Source organism: Hylobates moloch, unplaced genomic scaffold (genome assembly GCF_009828535.3).
Source record: "Hylobates moloch isolate HMO894 unplaced genomic scaffold, HMol_V3 SCAFFOLD_6, whole genome shotgun sequence".
Lineage (NCBI taxonomy): Eukaryota > Metazoa > Chordata > Mammalia > Primates > Hylobatidae > Hylobates > Hylobates moloch.
Window position 1 is genome coordinate 52991510 of NW_026652281.1, and position 22202 is coordinate 53013711.

Sequence of the window (22202 nt, forward strand, 5' to 3'; positions counted from 1 at the left end):
ACCCTTTGGAATATAAAGAAATATCTCCAGGAGGAAGATAAGTCTTTGTGTTTACAACCTCTGAAATATCTCTATGGCTCTGTGTCTCAGCCCTCTTTGAAATGTAGACACATACCTTTGAAGAGGTAAATCTTTCTGGATGGTCTCTCGTTATTGAAACACCCTTTAACTGCCAAGATTTGTTTGTTGACAAAAGTTTCAAATGTATTTGCTCAGAAAACCCTAACTGCAAAAATATAAAAATATTCTTTCCTTGGAAGTCACCTCTCTTACTCTGACATTAGAAATTTGTGTCTTCTCTCTTTTTTTTTTTTTTTTCTGATCTATCTGGTCTAGCTCAAGGTTTATCAGTTTTATTGATAGTCTCAAAAACCTAGCTTTTGGTTTCATTGACTTTCCCCACTGTTTTTCAGTTCTCTATGTTATTAATTTCCCATCTTCTCTTTGTTGTTTCCTTTTTTCTGCTTACTTTGGATTTAAGTTGCTCTTCTTTTTTAAATTTACAAATGTGGTAGCTGAGGGGATTTGAGAACCTTTTGCTTTTCTCTAACAGACATTTAATGCTATAAATTTCCCTCTAAACACTACTTGAGTGGCATCCCTCAAGTTTTTATGTTTTCATTTTTATTCAGTTTAAAATCCTTCCTAATGCTGATTGTTTTATTCTTTGACTTATGATTTATTTAGAAGTATGTCATTTAGGGCCAGGTGCGGTGGCTCACGCCTGTAATCCCAGCACTTTGGGAGGCCGAGGCGGGCGGATCACGAGGTCAGGAGATTGAGACCATCCTGGCTAACACAGTGAAACTCCATCTCTACTAAAAATACAAAAAAATTAGCTGGGCCTGGTGGCGGGTGCCTGTAGTCCCAGCTACTTGGGAGGCTAAGGCAGGAGAATAGCGTGAACCCAGGAGGCGGAGTTTGCAGTGAGCCGAGATTGTGCCACTGCACTCCAGCCTGGGTGACAGAGCGAGACTCCATCTTGAGAAAAAAAAAAAAAAAAAAGAAGTATGCCATTTAGTTTCTAAATATTCAGGATTTTCAAGAGATCTTTTTGTTCTTAATTTCTAATTTGGTTCTATTGTGATTAGACAGTATCTTTTGTACACTATGGATCCCTTTAAATATATTGACGTTTGTTTTATGGCTCAGGGTATTGTCTGTTTTGGTAAATAATTGTGTGTGCACGTGAAAAGAAGTGTTGGATATAATGTTCAACAAATGTCAGGTCAAGTTGTGTTGTTTAAGCCTTCTATACTTTTACTGTATTTCTGTCTATTTATTCTACCAATTATTGGAAAAGAGTTGTTGAAATCTCTGGCTATAATTGTGGTTTCTCTATTTCTCCTTACAATTCTATGAGGTTTTGCTTCATGTATGTTGAAGCTCTGTTATTAGGCTCATAAATATTTAGGATTATAATGTCCTTTTGGTACATTGGCCACATTATTATTTTGAAATAACTTTCATTTTCCCTCATACTATTCACTATTCTGCAGTCTACTTTGTCTAATATTAATATAGGCACTTCAGCTTTCTTTTGATTAGTATTAGCATGATACATCATTTTTTCATAATTTTATTTTGACACATTATGTCTTTAAATTTAAATTTCTTGGGAGGCTGAGGTGGCTGGATCACAAAGTCAGGAGATTGAGACCATCCTGGCCAACATGGTGAAACCCCATCTCTACTAAAATACAAAAAAATTGGCCGGGTGTGGTGGCAAGCACCTATAGTCCCAGCTACTTGGGAGGCTGAGGCAGGAGAATGGCATGAACCCAGGAGGCGGAGCTTGCAGTGAGCCGAGATCGGGCCACTGCACTCCAGCCTGGGTGACAGAGGGAGACTCTGTCTCAAAAAAAAAAAAAAAATTAAATTTCATTTATTGTGGGCAACATATAATTGGGACCTTTTATTTTACCCAATCTGACAATTTCTACCTTTTAATTGAGAGTATTTAGGCCATTTATATTTAATATTATTATTGATATGATTCAGTTAAAGTCTATTATCATCATTATCCTATTTGTTTTATTATGTTAGTCCTGTGTCTTCTTTCTTTCCCTTTTCCTTTGTATCTGTCTTCTTTTGAATTAATTTAGTATTTTTTTGATGGTATAATTATTTCATCTTTGTTTATTAGCTGTGACTGTTTGTTTTTTTAGTGGTCACTTTAGTTATTCTTATCTGGCAGCAGTTTTATCCTCCAGGGATCATTTGGCAATGTCTGAGAACATTTTTGATTTTTGCAACTTGGGAGATGCTGATGGCATCTAATGAGTAGAGTCCAGGGATGCTACTAAAACTCCTACAATGCACCTAACAACTCTCCATGACAAAGAATTGTCTGGCTCAAAATGTCAAGAGAACTAAGGTTGAAAACACTGCTTTAGGTTTTATACTCTACAGCTATCCCATCAAAGTCTACTTTCAAGTACTATATCCCTTCATGTGTAATATAAGCAACTTACAATAGTATACTTCCAATTTTCCCTTCTTGACATTTATAATACTGTTGTTATACATTTTATTTATGTCTCTATTGTAAATTCCATAATATATTTTTATTTTTGCTTAGACAACTATCTTTGAAAGATGTATAAATAATAAGAAAATGATCTTATCTATTTACCAATATAGTTATCATTTCTGGTACTCTTCATTCCTTTGTGTAGATCCATACTTCCATCTGATATTACCACTGGCTCTGCTACAGCTATTCAGCATTGTGCTGTGGCGTAGAATCACTCATGGCAGTAAATCGAGTCAAATGTAGGGCCTACTTTGTATATTTCTTATTTTTTGGATGTTACTGTCTTTTGTTGCCTGATGTCATTGTCTTAAAAACTATAGATTCACATCATAGATTTGGTCTGTTTTTGTTTTTGTGGCTGTTGTTGTTTCAAATGGGAAGGTAAATCTGATTCCTGTTACCCCAGTTTGTTGAGAAGCAAAAGTCTATATATGTGTGTGTGTGTGTGTGTGTGTATATATACACACACACACACACACATATATATCCTTATCCATCAGTTTTCTTATGAGTGGATTTGGCTTCAAATTGCTATTAGTTACTTAGGTGTTATACATGATATTCATGATCATTAAAATCATCTTTATTACTATAAATGTGTGAAGATGTTATGGGTGTATAGAGCTGTTTATATACTAAATGGCCCTACATTACTCCACTTTTTGAATTGTTTTTATTTAAGAATTTTCAGTCTTTCAGTGACATTTAGGAAATGTTCCAGTGTTCACTGTATGCAAAAAGCAATTATATGATTACTGAAAACAATATTGTCCCTTGCTATTGGTAAAACTTCTCTAACAGCAATGTCAATAGCCATTTCCATCCTCTACCTCTATTTGCATTCTCCATGAACTGTTTGAAATGTTCCTTCTATTAAGAGCAACATTTCCAGATAAGATTAAAAATCTAAATGATGGGAAGGTTTTTTCCAGCATGTGCTAATGGGAAATTATGAACGAACTAAGTATAGAATTTCAGTTTAAAAAAAAGGTGTGTGGGGATGTTCTTACAGCTGTCAGTGTCAATTCACATCAAATTCACTTCACTGAAGTTTAAGTTTTTCAGAAAATGTATTTCTTGTGGATATACCGATTAAAACCCATATATGCCTAGTGTTCCATTATCAGAACGCTAAACATATGGGAGTTATTTATATCCTGATGCTCGAGGTCATTGCCAAGGTCTGACTGCAAAAATTAAAAAAATTGCAGACTCAGGCAAACTGGGTTAAGAGTGAGATTTTGCTAGTCCTATGGCCAGGGAGCCTGAGAGTCCCATATTGTGTCCTTTCCATCTCCATTCCTTCCAACCCTCCCACAGGGCTCACTAGAAGTCATGTTTTAAGGACCAAAAGCAGAATGAGAATAAAGATGCAGCACAAGGCAGTGGTTAAAAGTGGGAATTCTGGGACAGGTTGCCTGGTTTCATATCAGCCCTGAAACCTACATACCTTAGGCAAGTCACTTAACTTTGTATTGCCCCAGTTTCCTCATCTGTAAAACATGGTTAATAGTAAGACCTATTTCATTGGGTTGTTATGAGGGTTAAATTATATATATAGTATGTGTGCGTGTGTGTGTATATATATATACACACACACATGTGTATATGTGTGTGTATTTGTGAGTGTATGTTTCATTACCTGTCACATAGAAAATGGTTTGTAAGAGTTTGTTAACTAAAGAAAGGTACCTTCCTCTTTATTATATTACGCAAACCTACGAGATCTTCTCTGTTAAGAGGAGCATGTGCCTTAGTTCTGGAGGCCTCCCTTTCTTCTCCATTATACTGGGGGCATGGTGACTTGTAAAGGGGTAGACAGAAATGAATAAAGGTGTGGAAAGAGAGCAGGAAGAAAATATCTCCAGTCCCCACTTGAGAAAGAAAATCTTTTCCCAGGGACTTTTCCCACTAAGCTACTAAGTATGCAGACACAGGCTCTCAAACACTCTTATATATAATCTCTCTTAAGCATCAGTGGTCATCTCCCTCTTACTGTGTAACCAATCTTTTTTTTTTTTTTTTTTTTTTTTGAGACGGAGTCCCACTCTGTTGCCCAGACTGGAGTGCAGTGGTGCAATCTCAGCTCACGGCAACCTCCGTCTCCCAGGTTGAAGCGATTGTCCTGCCTCAGCGTCTTGAGTAGCTGGGATTACAGGTGTCCGCCACCACACCTGTGGTGTATTTTTAGTAGAGATGGGGTTTCACCGTGTTGGCCAGGCTGGTCTCAAACTCCTGACCTTGTGATCCGCCTGCCTCGGCCTCCGAAAGTGCTGGGATTACAGATGTAGGTAACCAAACTTTTCTCTCATCAATAAGGCAGAATAAGACCCAAGGAAAGGAATGGTGGCAGTACTTGCAAATGCTTTTGGGTATCTTAGAGGAGAAATTGTAGATATCCTGTCCAATATTTTAGTAGAAAACTAATCGAGTTGGGGTCGCTATCTGGGATATAGTTCATTAGTGTTTTAGGTCAGCAGTTAGCCTGAAATTGTCAAGTCACCTCATTGGTGAAAAATTTTCAGTGGCTCCACATTGCCTTTTGGATAAAACCTAGACTCCTTAGTAAGAATCACGGATCTCTGCACCTCATCCAAATTGTATGCTTGTACATATCTCTTGCCAGTGTCAGATAAAATTGCTTGTTCTGGCTTCGGTCAGCTATTGGTGTCCTCCAACTTCCTGTGTTTTTTGGCTTTCATTTATTAAAGCACATCAGAGTGCTCATCTATGACACCCTCTGTTTTCTTCTCTACTGTATTAGTTCGTTCTTGCATTGCTACAAAGAAATACCTGAGACTGGGTAATTTATAAACAAAAGAGGCTTAATTGGCTCACAGTTCTTCACGCTGTACAGGAAGCATGAGGCTGGCATCTGCTCGGCTTCTGGGGAGTCCTCAGGAAACATAATCATAGCAGAAGGCAAAGAGGGAGCAGGCACTTCACATGGTGAAAGCAGGAACAAGAGAGAGAGTTATGGGGAGGTGCTACACACTTTTAACCAACCAGATCTCTCAAGGACTCGATCACCATCATGACAACAGTACCAAGGGGGATGGTGCTAAACCACTGAAATCTGCCCCATGATTTAATCACCTCCCACCAGGCCCTACCTTCAACACTGGGGATTACAATCATGAGATTTGATGGAGAAAGACACAGATCCAAACCATATTATCTACTAATTTGGGTTCTCCTCACTCCTTAAGACTCAGCTAAAATTTTATATCTTTTGACAAACCTTCCCTGGTGACCCCATGGAACTGGCTCATTTCTCTCTCTCTCTCTCTTTCGGCTGCATGGAAGATTTTCTAAGTTTTTGGCCCAAACTCTCTTATCTTTCCCCTTGGATAACTTTTACGTTTCTCTATCTCTTCCTCTATAAGATTGATTCTTAAATTACATCTCTCCTCCCATCTGGTATTGGCAGTATGTCCAGAACCTCATTTCAGAGTGTATAAAATTTAGCTTGTTACAAATGCCCTGTGCTGGACAAGCTGAACTAGTTAATTCCTAAATATTCATTGTTTTTTGTTGTTGTTCTCGTTCTTTTGGATGTGCCATTTCTTCAACTGAGGGCATCTTCTCTTTGAATTCTCTTAAATCTTGCCTTTTCTTCAAAGTCTCAAACATCATTTTATTCCTGAGGTTATCTCTGATCAACTTACTGGAAATCTCTCCATTTTTTGGTGCCTTTTGTTTGAACTACTATAATAGCATTTTTAATAAGCAAAAGTGCTTATCCTATACTTATATAGTATAATTTAATTAATGTATAAAAACATGATCCTGACTTCTGAGCTCTTCAAGCATGCATTTTCTGAGCTATTTTAGTTTATGCACACTAAACTTTTCACCCAACTAGATAATAAGCTTTTAGAGGGCAGAGACATACTTTATATTTCTTTGTATTTTTTACAGTTTGATAAATGCTTTGCATTCTTTTTTTTAAAAGCAACGATTTGTTAATTCATAATGTTAATATAAGGGAATGACCTAGTGATAAAAAAGTAGTATGACATGTATTATAAAACATCCTTCCATTAAGCTCCCCCATCTTCAGAAAGCGATGTAGACACAGCCTGTCACTAGAAAGGAAATAATATTACTCTGAGACAATTGTACATGTGCCCTGATTCTAGAAGATGTTATAAACTATTTGTTATGATTCCTATGATTCCTATAAATTTGGCTTTTAGCTAACACCAAGTCTGTCTCAGATGGAAATCTGATCTCTCTTTGACTGCTCTCATTTCTCCCCTTTGTCTTTTCTGAATTCTGGAGGCTGTTTGGGTTCTGAGCTTTGTCTTGGGTTTCATTGTGAAATGGGTGATGATTGATTCTATTAGGGCTAGAAAAATAGTTTAAGCTTTCCATCTATACTGGAGCAGAACATCTACACACATCCCAAGCTTTTCTTTCACTAATGTTAACCATGATCTTTCAGGGCATAACTATAAGGTGTTGTGATTAAACAGTCATGGTCTCTGTTCTGCTTTATTTTTGGGGGGATTGGGAATAAGGCAGAAAGAAAAGAGCTGAGAAGACACATGAGACATAGCCTAATCACATCTTCTGAGCTTGAATTTACCAGTTGTAGCAGGATTTAAAGTGTCAGGTTCTTATTTCTTCTTAAAACTAAATAAATAAATCAAATTCTGCCTCGGTGGCCTCCAAGACTTAATGGGCCTCAGTCTATTTGTCTAAGAGGCTGACAGAGGCTGGGAGAGGGGTCTGGATGAGAGCTTTTCATCCAGCATCTCCTATCTGTATGGTATCTAATCTTTTCTTTTTGAGTGGCCTAAAATCCCATTGTATTTTGTAGTCTCCCCTTTATCTGATATTGCATGGCTGTTTTGTTAATTGCTTCAGAAAATGAAGGATTCTTTCTTGACCTCATGTGGAAAGTAACCTCAAATAAATTTTTTCTTTGCTTCATCTCTATCTTGATATCAACATAGTTTAAAATGGGACTGTTCTTTTAATGCCCGTTGTTAGATTTTGGTGAACATTTGGATTTTTTTCCTTCAAAAAGTTGCATTTTTACTTAACAGTAAATATTTTCAAAAAGAGAAAAATCCCACATCTATGAACTTAAACAAAATCCTCTCATGGGAAATAGAGAAAGGAGCCCTCCATAGTTGGCAAGTTAAAAAAAAAAAGTGTTCTGAGAGAGCAGTAAATTGTGAGAGAGGGCTTAGTTGACTGGGAGAAGAATTACAGAAAGCATTGGCAGTGGATGTGTGGTCACTTACCAAGATTTACTCCGAGAATGAAAAATCCTGCACCTGTCACACAGAGATTCTTCATACTATTTTTGCTCACTTAAATAGTTTTGCTCATTTAAATATTCTTTGGTATTGCTTAGTGGACTAAAATACATGTTCAAGGCAGAGGGAGGTGAACTCAGAAGAGGAAGTTCTCTTTCAATTAAATAATTTAAAAAATTAACGTAGCTACGATACTCTATTTAAATATACACAACATGCTTTCCCCAAAAAAACAGGAACAAACATGTTAACAATAAACATCCTTGGGTCCAGATTATGGCCAGGTCAGAGAGGTGGGGTAAAGAGGGAGGGAAAATGGACTTTGGGGACTTGGGAGGAAATGGTGGGAAGGGGGTGAGGGATAATAAAAGGCTACAAATTGGGTTCAGTGGTGATGGGTGCACCAAAATCTCACAAGTCACCATTAAAAAACTTACTTATGTAACCAAATACCACTTGTTCCCCCAACACCTATGGAAATTTAAAAAAGTAAAATTAGAGATGATATGCTTTCATCCATCTCTTAGGGAATAGGGTCACAAAACAGGTCATGCATCAGAAAAAAATTAAGAGCAAATCATCTAATGATTCTGGAATCTCTCTCCCCACATCTTAATGAAATACATATTTACATTAAAATCTCTTTTAAAGTCAAAAAAAAAAGGGAGGGAGGAAGGGAGATGGAGAGAAGAAGGTATGGGGACAGACTAGGTGGGAGGGAATGGAGAGGGGAATGCCCTTAGACACAAAGGAAAACCTGGAACAGAGCAAGAAGATGTAAAGGAGAGAGATGAAACCCTGAGGAAAGACGGGAAGGCAGCAGCCAGCACTATAAACTCTCAGTGGAATGTAAAGTGGAAGGGGAAGAGTAAAATGTTCTTTCCCACTTGAACTTGGGACATTGACTATTCTTGGAATCTTAAGGCCTAAATAATAGTATAGGACAATGGATATATATTCTTTATTTTCATTATTCATTTGCTCCTGGTTTGGGAAGGGTATGCATATTTGTTAGCATCTAATCTCTTTTGGAGCTGGTATTGTAAAGTTCCTTGTGTGTTCCCATAGCCTGGGTCAGAAGCCATTACTGTCTGGAGTTGGGAGATGTCCAATTTATTATGAAAATGTTAAGAGGGAAATCAGCTGAATTATTCTAACATCTCTGAGGCCTATACTGCTGACACCTGTGTCAGGTAATGAATAAACGACTTTTTAACTGCCATGTTTTTAGAAGATTCTTTTAAAATGGTAGCCAATAAGTGGGCTGTCAGGTATTATTAATAGTAGGCTGAGTCCATGGAGAATCCAGAGGAAACATTAACATGGAAGAGCTCATTATTCTACTGGTATGAGACACCTATGAGCTATTTTTGCATACTTATCTGAGAAATGATGAGAAATTTCTTCTTGTAAGCTAAAAGAAAAAACTCTCTGTAGTTGATTGGTTTAATTTTTAGGTTTTACTTTATATTCTATTTCCAGCAAAAGCCTCTTAATATGTTCTTTATTACCCTTCAGGAATATGTTCTGGTGCATGTTGTCATTTATACATGGCAAAGAGGCTGAAAAAAGTAATTTCTCAATTGGTAAATTAAAGACTTGTACTTTGCTCTTTGAAGACTTGAATTGAGTAGCTGTTCAGGAAGAAAACAAATGATTGGGGGTGTTAAAGAGGCAGCCTAGGCTGGGTGTGGTGGCTCATGCTTGTAATCCCCAGCACTTGGGAGACTGAAGCAGGAAGATTGCTTTAGCCCATGAGTTCAAGACCAGCCTGGGCAACATAGTGAAACCACATTTCTACAAAAAATAAAAAAAAATTAGGTGAATGTGGTGGTGCATTCCTATACTTCCAACTACTCAGGGGGCTGAGGTAGGAGGATCATTTGAGCCCTGCAGGTCAAGGCTGCAGTGAGCCGTGATCATGCCACTGCCTTCCAGCCTGGGGGACAGAGTGAAACCCTGTCTCAAAAAAAAAAAAAAAAAAAAAAGACAATCTGTGTGCACCTAAAATATTGTTGACTATCTCAGTCAGTTTCATGACAGTTGTTTAAATGCAGAGAAATTGCATGGTGGACTGATTCTTTCGGATGCTTTAGAATACTATGCAATATTTGCTAACATTAAATGTAAATATCCCCTTAGATATTGACAAGGCATGAATGAATCTTGGAATTTCTTTTGGCTTTATCAGGCCCACAGATGAAGGTGTGTAGAAGACTAATTCCCATCTCTGTGAGCATATAAGAAGCTGCTGCATATCCTAGAAACCTTATTCCAGGCAGTGATGGCTACCTCCCTTCAGGCCTGCCCAGTACTCAGTTATTCCAGGGCACACGGTGATTGTGGAGTGAAATTCCGTAACATGTTCTTTATGGCAGCTGACACCACCAGAGCCATTGCATTTCCCTTGTTGCTAGGGATTGGAGTTTCCCCTATTTGTACTGTATTTCCCAAAGTTGGCATGGGGTTTCCTGTTATTTAAGTACATTTCTTAGTAATGTTTTTCAAATAGCCTTATTGTTTACTATGAAAATAGTCTAGAAAAACAGAAAATGTTTCTATTTGAGCTGATCATAAATGTTTGGTATGACCTTCTTAAAAAACACACAGATAAACAGTTTTAGGCACAATTCAGGTCACAGCTTAAAGACTTCAGAAGTAACTTTTAGACTGAGGCTCAAGTTAACATTGAAGAGGGAACTGTAATCTTCTCTGTTAGACCCAAGGAAAATCCCTTCTGAATTTTGCAGTGTTTGGTGTTCCTTCCCTTTGAGTCTGCTAGTTATTTTTTTCTGAATTTAGATTTTCTATTATTGCAATAATTTTTCCAGTTTCAAGAAATATGCAAAAGAGACTTGTGGAGTTATAGTTAGTAATTAAATAATAATGATTAACACAATTAATTAATGTTCCTGGTTAACAATTATAATGACCATGAGCCATTTGTTAAGCAAAATGTACCTGGTCCACTCCCCCTTAAAGAAGGGTGTGATGATTATTTTGTTTTATTTTATTTTATTTTGAGACAGAATCTCACTCTGATGCCCATGCTAGAGTGCAGTTGTGAGATCGTGGCTCACTGCAGCCTCAACTTCCCGGTTCAGGTGATTCTCCCTACTCAGCCTCCTGAGTAGCTGGGACTACAGGCATGCACCACCATGCCTGGCTAATTTTTGTATTTTTTGTAGAGACAGGGTTTTGCCATGTTGCTCAGGCTGGTCTCAAACTCCTGGGCTCAAGTGATCCACTCACCATGGCCTCCCAAAATGTTGGGATTATAGGCGTGAGCCACCACACCCAGCCATGATTAATTTTATATGTCAACTTGGAGGATATTTTGGGTTTTTGGATGAGATGAACATTTAAGTTGAGGAGTAAGTAAGTAAGTAAGTGGATTCTCCTCCATAATGGGGGTGAGCCTCATGCAATCAGTTGAAGGACTGAATAGAATGAAAAGATGCCCTCAGCAAGAGAGAAATCTCCAAAGGACTGCCTTCAAACTTCATCCACACCATTGTCTCTCATGGGTTTCCAGCCTTCTGGCTCACACTGCTGACTCTGGACTTGCCAGCCTCTATGGTCAAGTGAGCCAATTCCTTACAATAAATTTCTTTCAATATATATGAAGCACAGTCTATGCATATTAATTATGTACTCTTAAAATGTGAACAGATACACATAAAACTGTTTATGTGACTAAAATGTTTAAAATATTCCTTACTAAAGTGATTATTTTAACTAGTCCTAAAATTCTGTCTTTAAAAAAGTAAGGCCTGCATAGAAAAAGGGAAAGCCTTAAAGTTTACTTTTTATAGTTTCATAAATGTTTTACATTTTGTGATAGCAGAAATGACATCCTTACAGGAAACAAACTGTAAAACCATGAAGCAGAATTCTTTAAAAGTTGAAGGAAAAATTAGGAAATTTTGTTCAGATATCAAACTCAAGTAAACTGTGTTGAATAAACAATTAGGTGTCAATGGGTATTTTGTTAACCAAGGATAAATGCTGAAAGAATCTTTAAAATTAGCAAGCTTTGAATATTAAAATATGATTCTTAATTGAAGCAGAGACTGCTAATTGTCCTCCAGTATCTAGTCTCTCTTTTTTAATTCAGTATAGATATAACAGAATCCCTAATTTTTACCTGGGCACATGGATTCCTGGAGTAAAGACTTTGTTTTCTAGTTGGCTTGCAGCTAGGCATAGCCATGTGACTAGGTTCTAGCCAATGGACTGCAGTGTGGTGCAACAGAAGGCAGGCAGCCATCGGGGACTGTTAGGTGGAAGCTGCGTGCTGAGGATGGCAAAGCAACCAGGTAGATGGAGCCTGGGTGCCTGACCTCGTAGGGTGCCATCCCAGACCTGGGCTGATTACCGCCAGTCTTTTTATTTGTTTGAAAGAGAAGTAAATGATAGTATTTAATCAGTTTATTTTCGGTTACTCGATCTAGACCCATTTTTAGGGTCCAGGGTTACTCTGACAGATACATAAAAGTGTTTTTCTTTTTGATAACTTGTAAAACAATTTTCTGTGTAAATAAATTCCTCAGGATAATAAAGTTTGATGGTATGTTCTCAGGTCCACAACAGCATTGAAGGACTGTTTTCCAGTAAGATTTCATGTGTCAGACTTCAGTGATTAGAGAATTGGGTTGGGTAAGAACGGGTGAATGAGCCTGGCTCCTGAAAAAAGAGAAAACCCATGCTGGATTAATCAAGACCTTACATTCAGCAACTATTGTCTGTCACCTGAACAGATGAAACAACCAACAGGTATAGTGGGAGCCAAGAGAGAATACATATGTTTTGACATTAAAATGTTTTGATATTAAACATGAGGCTAAATTTTGCAAAAGGTACAGGTTAGAGCATAAAAGAGAGAAGCATGGTAGTGGTGATGTCAATGTCTGCTTTATTCTCTCACTACCATTATAGACTGTATTTATAACCACATATCTCACATGTGCCCCATTTGTCACCATGGGAAGTAGAGGACAAACTCAAAGCCACCTGCAACCCCAAGCACAAGCCCTGTAAGATGCCTTCTTTCTGTTTCGGTCCGTATGCAAAACCTGCCCAGACAGATGGCTCTGCCCAAGTGGGAGGCAAATTTAGGCTTATGAAAATGCTTAGGATGAAACAGGTTTACTTGGAATACTCTTCCTAAATGGAACTCTGTGTTCTTTCAAAGTTACAGACATACCAAACTGGACTTTTCATTGGCACTTTTTAATGAATTCACAGTGGTTTTTCTTTCCTGTTTATTGTGTTATATTTATGTGACTACCAATCCCTCTTCAGAGCACATTGGCATGTTAGTTGGTTTCAAAGAAATGAAAACAATTCTGGCTGGCATGTTTTTACCTGTTGGTTGTAGCATCTATGCTGGACAGCATATTTCGGACACTCTTTAAAAATGTCATTTTCTTTTTCCCATAATGTTAGAAATGTTTCGGTCTTATTTTAAGCACTTTAGGTCCTTTTTGCATAATTTTTTCTGCCTTTACTGATGTTTGCAACACGTCTCAATTTAGTACCATCTGTGATTCCATCAGCTTGCTATTTACTGCCTTTTCTAAATCATTAAGGGAGATGTTATGGCAATAATGCTTTATTTACATGTCACTTTACAGGAAGCTCCAAGAATATTTGTAGGAGTTACTGTATTAAACAATGGCACCCATGTGAGGTAAAGAATTTCACAGTTAGCATTTCAACATTAGCGTGACTTATTTAAAATAGAAAAAAATATTGCCGTGACTCTGGAGTTGAAGCATGTCTGTTATTAGGTATTCTTGTTGTTCTGAGCTATTAAGGAAGTTGTTGCAGTAGCTTCTGGTGGCTGTGTCATAATATGAGAGGTGAGAGTTACTGAGTTAGATTGATGAATGAGTTTTACTTTTTGCCAGTTCCCTCTTGGCCTCAACATCAAAGTCTTAATTATTGTGAATTGGCTAAAAGCCAACAAAATTAGAGGAAGATGGAGAAACAAACGATTCAGGTAAAGTGAATTGTTAAGAATGAAAAAAATTCTGATTGTGTCTCTCTTCCTTTTAGATTATGATTCTGTCAATGTTTGTATATGCTTGTAGAGGCCAGCGGACTAAGAAATTCTTTGTAAAAAAAAAAAAAAAAGGAAGAAAATGAGGATCCAGGTTGATGACTTAATATACAGATTTTATTTTGTTATTTTATTTTTAAATATTGTACTATGAAAATCAAGTCGTGCTTGGTTAAACACACAAAAAAAAATCTCTTATGTACTTAATCAGTATTTTTAGTAACTCTTCAGTAACATAGGCTATTAGCAGCCGCTTAAGGAACCTCAGCTCTATTTTAGCCCTTTTTTTAATCTTGAGCTCTGAAAGTCAGAAATTAAATGGCATCTATTAGCAACTAATACTACCTTTGCAAGTTAGTTCAAGAACTTTGGGCTCCTAATTTATATATTGCAAGCTGTTGCTGAATTTAATGTGAGATCTATCATTTGCCTATAACAATTAAAATTATGATCATCCAAAAGAATTTGTAGGACCTAACAGAACTTCTCATTGATTTTTGGCTTCTAAATTTATTATTTCTCTTTCTTCTTACCATGAATTCATTACCTTAGTAGCTTAGTATTTATTTCTAAATTAGCTTAACAGTGGAGAGTCAAATGAAGGGACAGTTACAGGCATCTTTCTCAAGAATATAAAATTGATGGAAGATTTTGGGAAATGGAGTTTTTGCATTTGCATTTAAGTTGCTCACCAGGACACTGAAGATTCTATTTACATTTGTTTGACTGACTGTTGTCTCAGGTTGCTGTGTCTCCTGGGGATGACTCTGTGCAGTCCACCCAAAGCTGAACAGCTGCTTTAGATCTTTATTGTTGGAGTAGCAATGGAGACCTAAAGACCATAGGGAGTCCAAGGCGATTACAATGCAGCTTGCCAAATTTAATTCATTTGAGTATCATCATCTGATTAGTGCCATATATACACATGACTTTATTATTTACCTAATGTTTTTCTTTTAAGTCAACTCAATTTTGTGTTTTAAATAAATTATTTTAAAGGGAATTTTTTTTTTTTTTTTTTTTTTTGAGATGGAGTCTTGCTCTGTCGCCCAGGCTGGAGTGCAGTGACAGGATCTTGGCTCACTGCAAGCTCTGCCTCCCGGGTTCACGCCATTCTACTGCCTCAGCCTCCTGAGTAGCTGGGACTACAGGTGCCCGCCACCACGTCTGGCTAATTTTTTGTATTTTTTAGTAGAGACGGAGTTTCACTGTGTTAGCCAGGATGGTCTTGATCTCCTGACCTCATGATCTGCCCGCCTCGGCCTCCCAAAGTGCTGGGATTACAGGCGTGAGCCACTGTGCCTGGCCTTTAAGAGGAAATTTTTACATTACTAGCCCAAATTAGAAAAATCATTGTTTCCTAAAATAGATGGTAACTATAAAAATGAATAGGATGAAAAACCAGATGAAGTACAGTCATGCATTGCATAATGACATTCTGGTCAGTGATGAAATGCATATACAATAGTGGTTCCAGAAGATTATAATACTGTATTTTTTATAGTACCTTTTCTATGTTTAGATACACAAATGGTTACCATTGTGTTACATTTGCCTATAGTATTCAGTGTGGTAACATACTGTATAGGTTTGTAGCCTCAAAGCAACAGGCTATACCATCCAGCCTAGGTGTATAGTAGGCTATTCCATCTCAGTTTGTGTAAGTACATTCCATGATGTTCATAAAACAACAAAATCACCCATAATGCATTTCTCAGAATGCATCCTTATTGTTAAGTGACAAATGACTGTATATAGTTTTAACTAAATAATGTTACCTGGAGCTCAGTCCCTGAGAACATGTCTCCTGTTTAAACAAGAATAGAAAGATGTTAAAGGCCTACCAGTACCAAACTGAAATTTTTCTCTTTGATGTTAGAAAATTAAAAGGGGAAAACTTTGTCTCTACCTGATTTAGAGTGTTTAATGTACCATTACCACCTAAAATGATCTCTCAGATTATCAGTTGAAGCATCCTGCACATTGGGAAATACTAGATTAAAGAAACAAAGAGAAAGGATCAAATAGCCTCACTCACTCTCCGATTAATTCATTTCTCTTGTTATGGGCCTGAAACTGGGTATGTAGTGTTGAACAACAAAAACCAAATTCCTGCCCCCATGGACTTAACCATTGAACACGGATCTTTTCTTTCTTGTAACCTATTCTATCATGCATCTACTCTTACTCTGTCGAATTCTTTTCATCCCAGCTCTTATCTCATTGCTGTCCCAATATAGTGTAACTCATTTGGGGGACTAGAAATTCCTTGGGGTTCTTGTTCTCCTCTGACATCAGACCAGTCCCTTTGTGTATGGCCAAGCCTTGGAATGTGCCTGGAAGGCTCTGTTTCTGCTTCACAGGCTAGATCTCCAAGCCTCTAGCAAATTTGGACAATACGTCATATTTCTTATGTTTTTCCTGAAATTCCTGCATGATCAGAGAAGTTGGGGAGGCAGGGGGGTATATCTAATAATAAAAAGTCCAGGATTATGATTATTCTTTCCTTTGTGCTTCTATTTAGTGGCAAGTTAGGTTTTAATCCAAAAATGTGCTCTGGGGCCTCAAGTAGACAATCAGGCTGCATCAATTGTCTTAACATTGCCTGGTAGAATCCCTTAAATGAGGGGTGGTTAATGAAAAATATATTTATTTTATTATATTATTTGGTATATTAGTAAGTGCTTTTTTAGGTTTCCATATAAAATCTTTCCTCCATTGTTATTACCAAGCCTCAGAACTTCTTCAGAGTTAATGCCTGTGAACTGCTCATTTAATGCCCCATTGTTCCCACAGAAATTAATCACAGCGAATGTTTTCTGACTTCATGGGAGTTTAATGACAGAGATTATGACCTCACATTCCATTTGCAGAAGGAAAGCAGGTGTGGCCAAGACCGGCTTTACTAAAAGCCTCCCACTACATCTTTATTCGAAGAAATATAGTTATCTGTAGTTAGAACTTGGAACTTCCAAATTGTATTTGTTGTTCTGACTGAACTTTTGTCAAATTATATAAGTGCTTTGATAGGGAGTTGTATCTCTCCCATTACCCTTCTAAATTTAGAAATGATAAATTTTGACATCCTCTAGGGGAAGAAAATTCTTGAAAGCTCTGATAAAAGCAAATTTGTTAACAAATTTAAAAGGTAATGTTAATGTTAAATTCCAGGAAAGAAAAGCTATTTATAGTATATGCTAGGAATATTTGGAAACAATACTAGGAAATATGAATGCGCATGATTAATAAGTATTTTTTAAAATTTTCAAAGAGTATCAGTAATCATACATCTGTAATCTTACTGAGAAGTGAATCTATCTTGTTGCTTTCTGAAATCTTTACTGTGCATTTTCAGTTGTGTATTCCACTAGGGCTGTATATACGCATCTGCTAGTGATATACCCTTTGGATAGTCAATAAAAATGCCAAGTGAAAAACATTTAAATCTTTTTATTTAGCAGTTTTCTTCCAGAGGTAGCATCAGGAGAAATGATACTGGCTTCTCTCTTGTACTTTACTAATAATAGTAATTTAAAGATGAAGTATTTGAAAAGATTGGCATGTAAGTCAGGAGGGGACAGTTGCACAGTTTAGATTGAAGAGAAAATAAGTGTCTGTTTGCTTGTTGCCAGATTATCCATCAGCTTAATGCAACTGCAATTTCTCACTTCGTATGACAGTGTGTTTATAACAAGAATTTATAATTTTGCCATTTCACTTCTCGGTTTGTGTGACCTTATGTCTCTTGTATATAGCTACTTCTTACAGTCCTGTGATATTGGACACCTTTGACATCTGGTGGGATTTCCTCTGAACGCCTAAGGAGAAACTCATACAATTTGTGTAGAGCCATCCCAGCAGGTACCTTTCAGGCTTGGGAGCTTGGAAAAATGCTGGTAGAACACAGTGTAGAGGAATAAATGCCAAGAGAATATTCTTGCTATGGGTAGCTGTGGAAAATGGACAACCTACGGGATAGAGTAGTTTCTTAGTAATTCTCTGGAAAGGTAGGGGATGACTTTTCCAGCTCTAGTTCCTTGGACCAAAGCCCAAGCTTCCTATGGATGTATCATAGCAAAAATTCCTGGCAACATAACAGTGTCTCCAATTCTGCCAGCACAAGCTTGCTTACTGAGTTATCTATAAATAACATGACACAAGGGCATTTCCAAAGTCAAGACTGTTTTTAGGTAAGATTTAGTGTATATTTTTATTCATTGGAAAATGAAATGCTATTTATTATAGTCCCTCTTAGAGTACCATGAAGAATGGATATAACAAATGCCAAAGATAAGAATTAATTTATTTATAATATGTTTAACAAATATTTCAACATCAAAGAAAGTAAACTTTTAGTTTTTCAAATAAAGAAATATCTTAATTTCTGTTTATAGACATTAAGCAAATATTGAATTGTTTCAAAATGTTATCCCTTTAGATAGAATAAAGGTTTTCTTGTTTGTATATTTTTTGTTTTGAATTCTTTAGGTATTAAAAGTGTGTACAGGCTAATGTTAGTCAAAGTGTCTGCGTTTAGAACTCCCTCCCACAAACTAGATATTTTGTAAGTTTTGTTTACCTCCCTTAACTAGAGGTTGAGAGGTAGGTGGTTGCTGGCTTAAAGATTTCAGAGTTTAGTTCCTGCAATTTTTTCCCCCTATTCTTTGTGGCCTTCTTATGGTTACCAGACAGGTGCTTCATCTCTAACGTTACATCCATATTTCATGGAGAAAAAAAGGGGAGGAAAAAAAAGCAGAAAGGCTAAAAAGAAAAAATAACAAGGCTAAAAAAGAAAAAAATAGCAGCAAGGCTAACAAAGAAAAAAAAGGAGGAAAAAAAAGCTGAGTTTGCTCCCTTTTTGAGTAATTGAATGTCATTGGCCAGAATTGTATTGTATGGCCTCTCCTCTCTGCCAGACGGCTGATTATTGTTTTGTACATGATAACATGATGATCTCCCAGCCCCTAAAATGACATTCTCTTATGAAAGAAGACAGAAAGGGAAGGAAATCAGTCTATCACAAAAATCCATCTGTATTGCTACCTCTTAAATAATTTTCAAATCTATTCATATTTCTGTATTTCTGTTTATATCATATTTTAACAAATGAGAAATAAGAAATCAGTTAATTGAATTGATCAGGAAGGGTCTCGGGGAGGAGATGAGACTTGAAAATGGGTTTTGAGGTTTAGCTATTGCTTGGAGAAGAAAGGAAGGTAGGAATTCCAAGCAAAAGGGAAGAAGGGATAAAAGCTCCAAGATGGACGTGATCATGGTACATACATATGAGTGTGATTATGGTTATGGGCAAAGAGACAAGTAGGAGATAAGACTTTCTTGATCTGAGATGTTTGAGATAATCTTTTTTATTATTATTATTATACTTTAAGTTTTAGGGTACATGTGCACAACGTGCAGGTTTGTTACATATGTATCCATGTGCCATGTTGGTGTGCTGCACCCATTAACTCGTCATTTAGCATTAGGCTCCCCGCCCCCCACCCCACAACAGTCCCCGGTGTGTGATGTTCCCCTTCCTGTGTCCATGTGTTCTCATTGTTCAGTTCCCACCTGTGAGTGAGAACATGTGGTGTTTGGTTTTTTGTTCTTGCAATACTTTGCTGAGAATGATGGTTTCCAGCTTCATCCATGTCCCTACAAAGGACATGAACTCATCATTTTTTATGGCTGCATAGTATTCCATGGTGTATATGTGCCATATTTTCTTAATCCTGTCTATCATTGTTGGACATTTGGGTTGGTTCCAACTCTTTGCTATTGTGAATAGTGCCACAATAAACATACGTGTGCATGTGTCTTTATAGCAGCATGATTTATAATCCTTTGGGTATATACCCAGTAATGGGATGGCTGGGTCAAATGGTATTTCTGGTTCTAGATCCCTGAGGAATCGCCACACTGACTTCCACAAAGTTTGAACTAGTTTACAGTCCCACCAACAGTGTAAAAGTGTTCCTATTTCTCCACATCCTCTCCAGCACCTGTTGTTTCTTGACCTTTTAATGATCGCCATTCTAACTGGTGTGAGTTGGTAGCTCATTGTAGTTTTCATTTGCATTTCTCTGATGGCCAGTGATGATGAGCATCTTTTCATGTGTTTTTTGGCTGCATAAATGTCTTCTTTTGAGAAGTGTCTGTTCATATCCTTCACCCACTTTTTGATGGGCTTGTTTGTTTTTTTCTTGTAAATTTGTTTGAGTTCATTGTACATTCTAGATATTAGCCCTTTGTCAGATGATTAGGTTGCAAAAATTTTCTCCCATTCTGTAGGTTGCCTGTTCACTCTGATGGTGGTTTCTTTTGCTGTGCAGAAGCTCTTTAGTTTAATTAGATCCCATTTGTCAATTTTGGCTTTTGTTGCCATTGCTTTTGGTGTTTTAGACATGAAGTCCTTGCCCATGCCTATGTCCTGAATGGTATTGCCTAGGTTTTCTTCTAGGGTTTTTATGGTTTTAGGTCTAACATGTAAGTCTTTAATCCACCTTGAATTAATTTTTGTATAAGGTATAAGGAAGGGATCTAGTTTCAGCTTTCTACATATGGCTAGCCAGTTTTCCCAGCACCATTTATTAAATAGGGAATCCTTTCCCCATTGCTTTTGTCAGGTTTATCAAAGATTAGATAGTTGTAGATATGTGGCATTATTTCTGAGGGCTCTGTTCTGTTCCATTGATCTATATCTCTGTTTTGGTACCGGTACCGTGCTGTTTTGGTTACTGTAGCCTTGTAATATAGTTTGAAGTCAGGCAGCGTGATGCCTCCAGCTTTGTTCTTTTGGCTTAGGATTGACTTGGCAATGCAGGTTCTTTTTTGGTTCTATCTGCACTTTAAAGTAGTTTTTTCCAATTCTGTGAAGAAAGTTATTGGTAGCTTGATGGGGATGGCATTGAATCTATAAATTACCTTGGGCAGTATGGCCATTTTCATGATATTGATTCTTCCTACCCATGAGCATGGAATGTTCTTCCATTTGCTTGTATCCTCTTTTATTTCATTGAGCAGTGGTTTGTAGTACTCCTTGAAGAGGTCCTTTACATCCCTTGTAAATTGGATTCCTAGGTATTTTATTCTCTTTGAAGCAACCGTGAATGGAAGTTCACTCAGGATTTGGCTCTCTGTCTGTTATTGGTGTATAAGTATGCTTGTGATTTTTGCACATTGATTTTGTATCCTGAGACTTTGCTGAAGTTGCTTATCAGCTTAAGGAGATTTTGGGCTGAGACAATGGGGTTTTCTAGATATACAATCATGTCATCTACAAACAGGGACAATTTGACTTCCTCTTTTCCTAATTGAATACCCTTTATTTCCTTCTCCTGCCTGATTGCTCTGGCCAGAACTTCCAACACTACGTTGAATAGGAGTGGTGAGAGAGGGCATCCCTGGCTTGTGCCAGTTTTCAAAGGCAATGCTTCCAGTTTTTGCCCATTCAGTATGATATTGGCTGTGGGTTTGTCATAGATAGCTCTTATTATTTTGAGATATGTCCCATGAATACCTAATTTATGGAGAGTTTTTAGCATGAAGGGTTGTTGAATTTTGTCAAAGGCCTTTTCTGCATCTATTGAGATAATCGTGTGGTTTTTGTTGTTGGTTCTGTTTATATGCTGGATTACATTTATTGATTTGCATATGTTGAACCAGCCTTGCATCCCAGGGATGAAGCCCACTTGATCATGGCGGATAAGCTTTTACGTGTGCTGCTGGATTCAGTTTGCCAGTATTTTATTGAGGATTTTTGCATCAGTGTTCATCAAGGATATTGGTCTAAAATTATTTATTTAAAAAGCAGAATGGGAGAGATGTTGAGTAAGATGGCCAAATAGAAGGCTCCACTGATTGTTCCCCCTGCAAGGACACCAATTTAACAACTATTTAAACAACAACAACAAAAGCACGTTCATGAGAACCAAAAATCAGGTGAGCACTCACAGTTCCTGATTTTAACTTCATATCACTGAAAGAGCCACTGAAAAGAGTAGGAGACAGTCTTGAAGTGCTGATGCCATCCCTCCCGCATCTCCTATGCCCCAAATTTGCAGCGCAGAGAAAGAATCTATGTGCTTGGGAGAAGGAGAGCACAGCAATTGTGAGACATTGCATTGAATTCAGTGGTGCTCTATCACAACAGAAAGCTAAGCCAGCTGAACTCAGTTGACCCCCGACTCATGGAAGGAGTATTTTAACTGGCCCTAGCCAGAAGGGAATCACGCATCCCAGCTGTCAGAACTGGAGTTCTGGCAAGCCTTGCTACCACAGGATAAAGTGTTTCTGAAACCCTAAATAAACTTAAAAGGCAGTCTAGGCAACA

General features: G+C 37.4%; 1 protein-coding gene across 4 annotated transcripts in view; it reads left to right on the forward strand.

Moving 5' to 3' along the window:
• MCTP1 (multiple C2 and transmembrane domain containing 1) overlaps window positions 1–22202 on the forward strand; it is a 591691-nt gene that overhangs the window by 57739 nt on the left and 511750 nt on the right. The gene's annotated exons all lie outside the window — the stretch shown is intronic.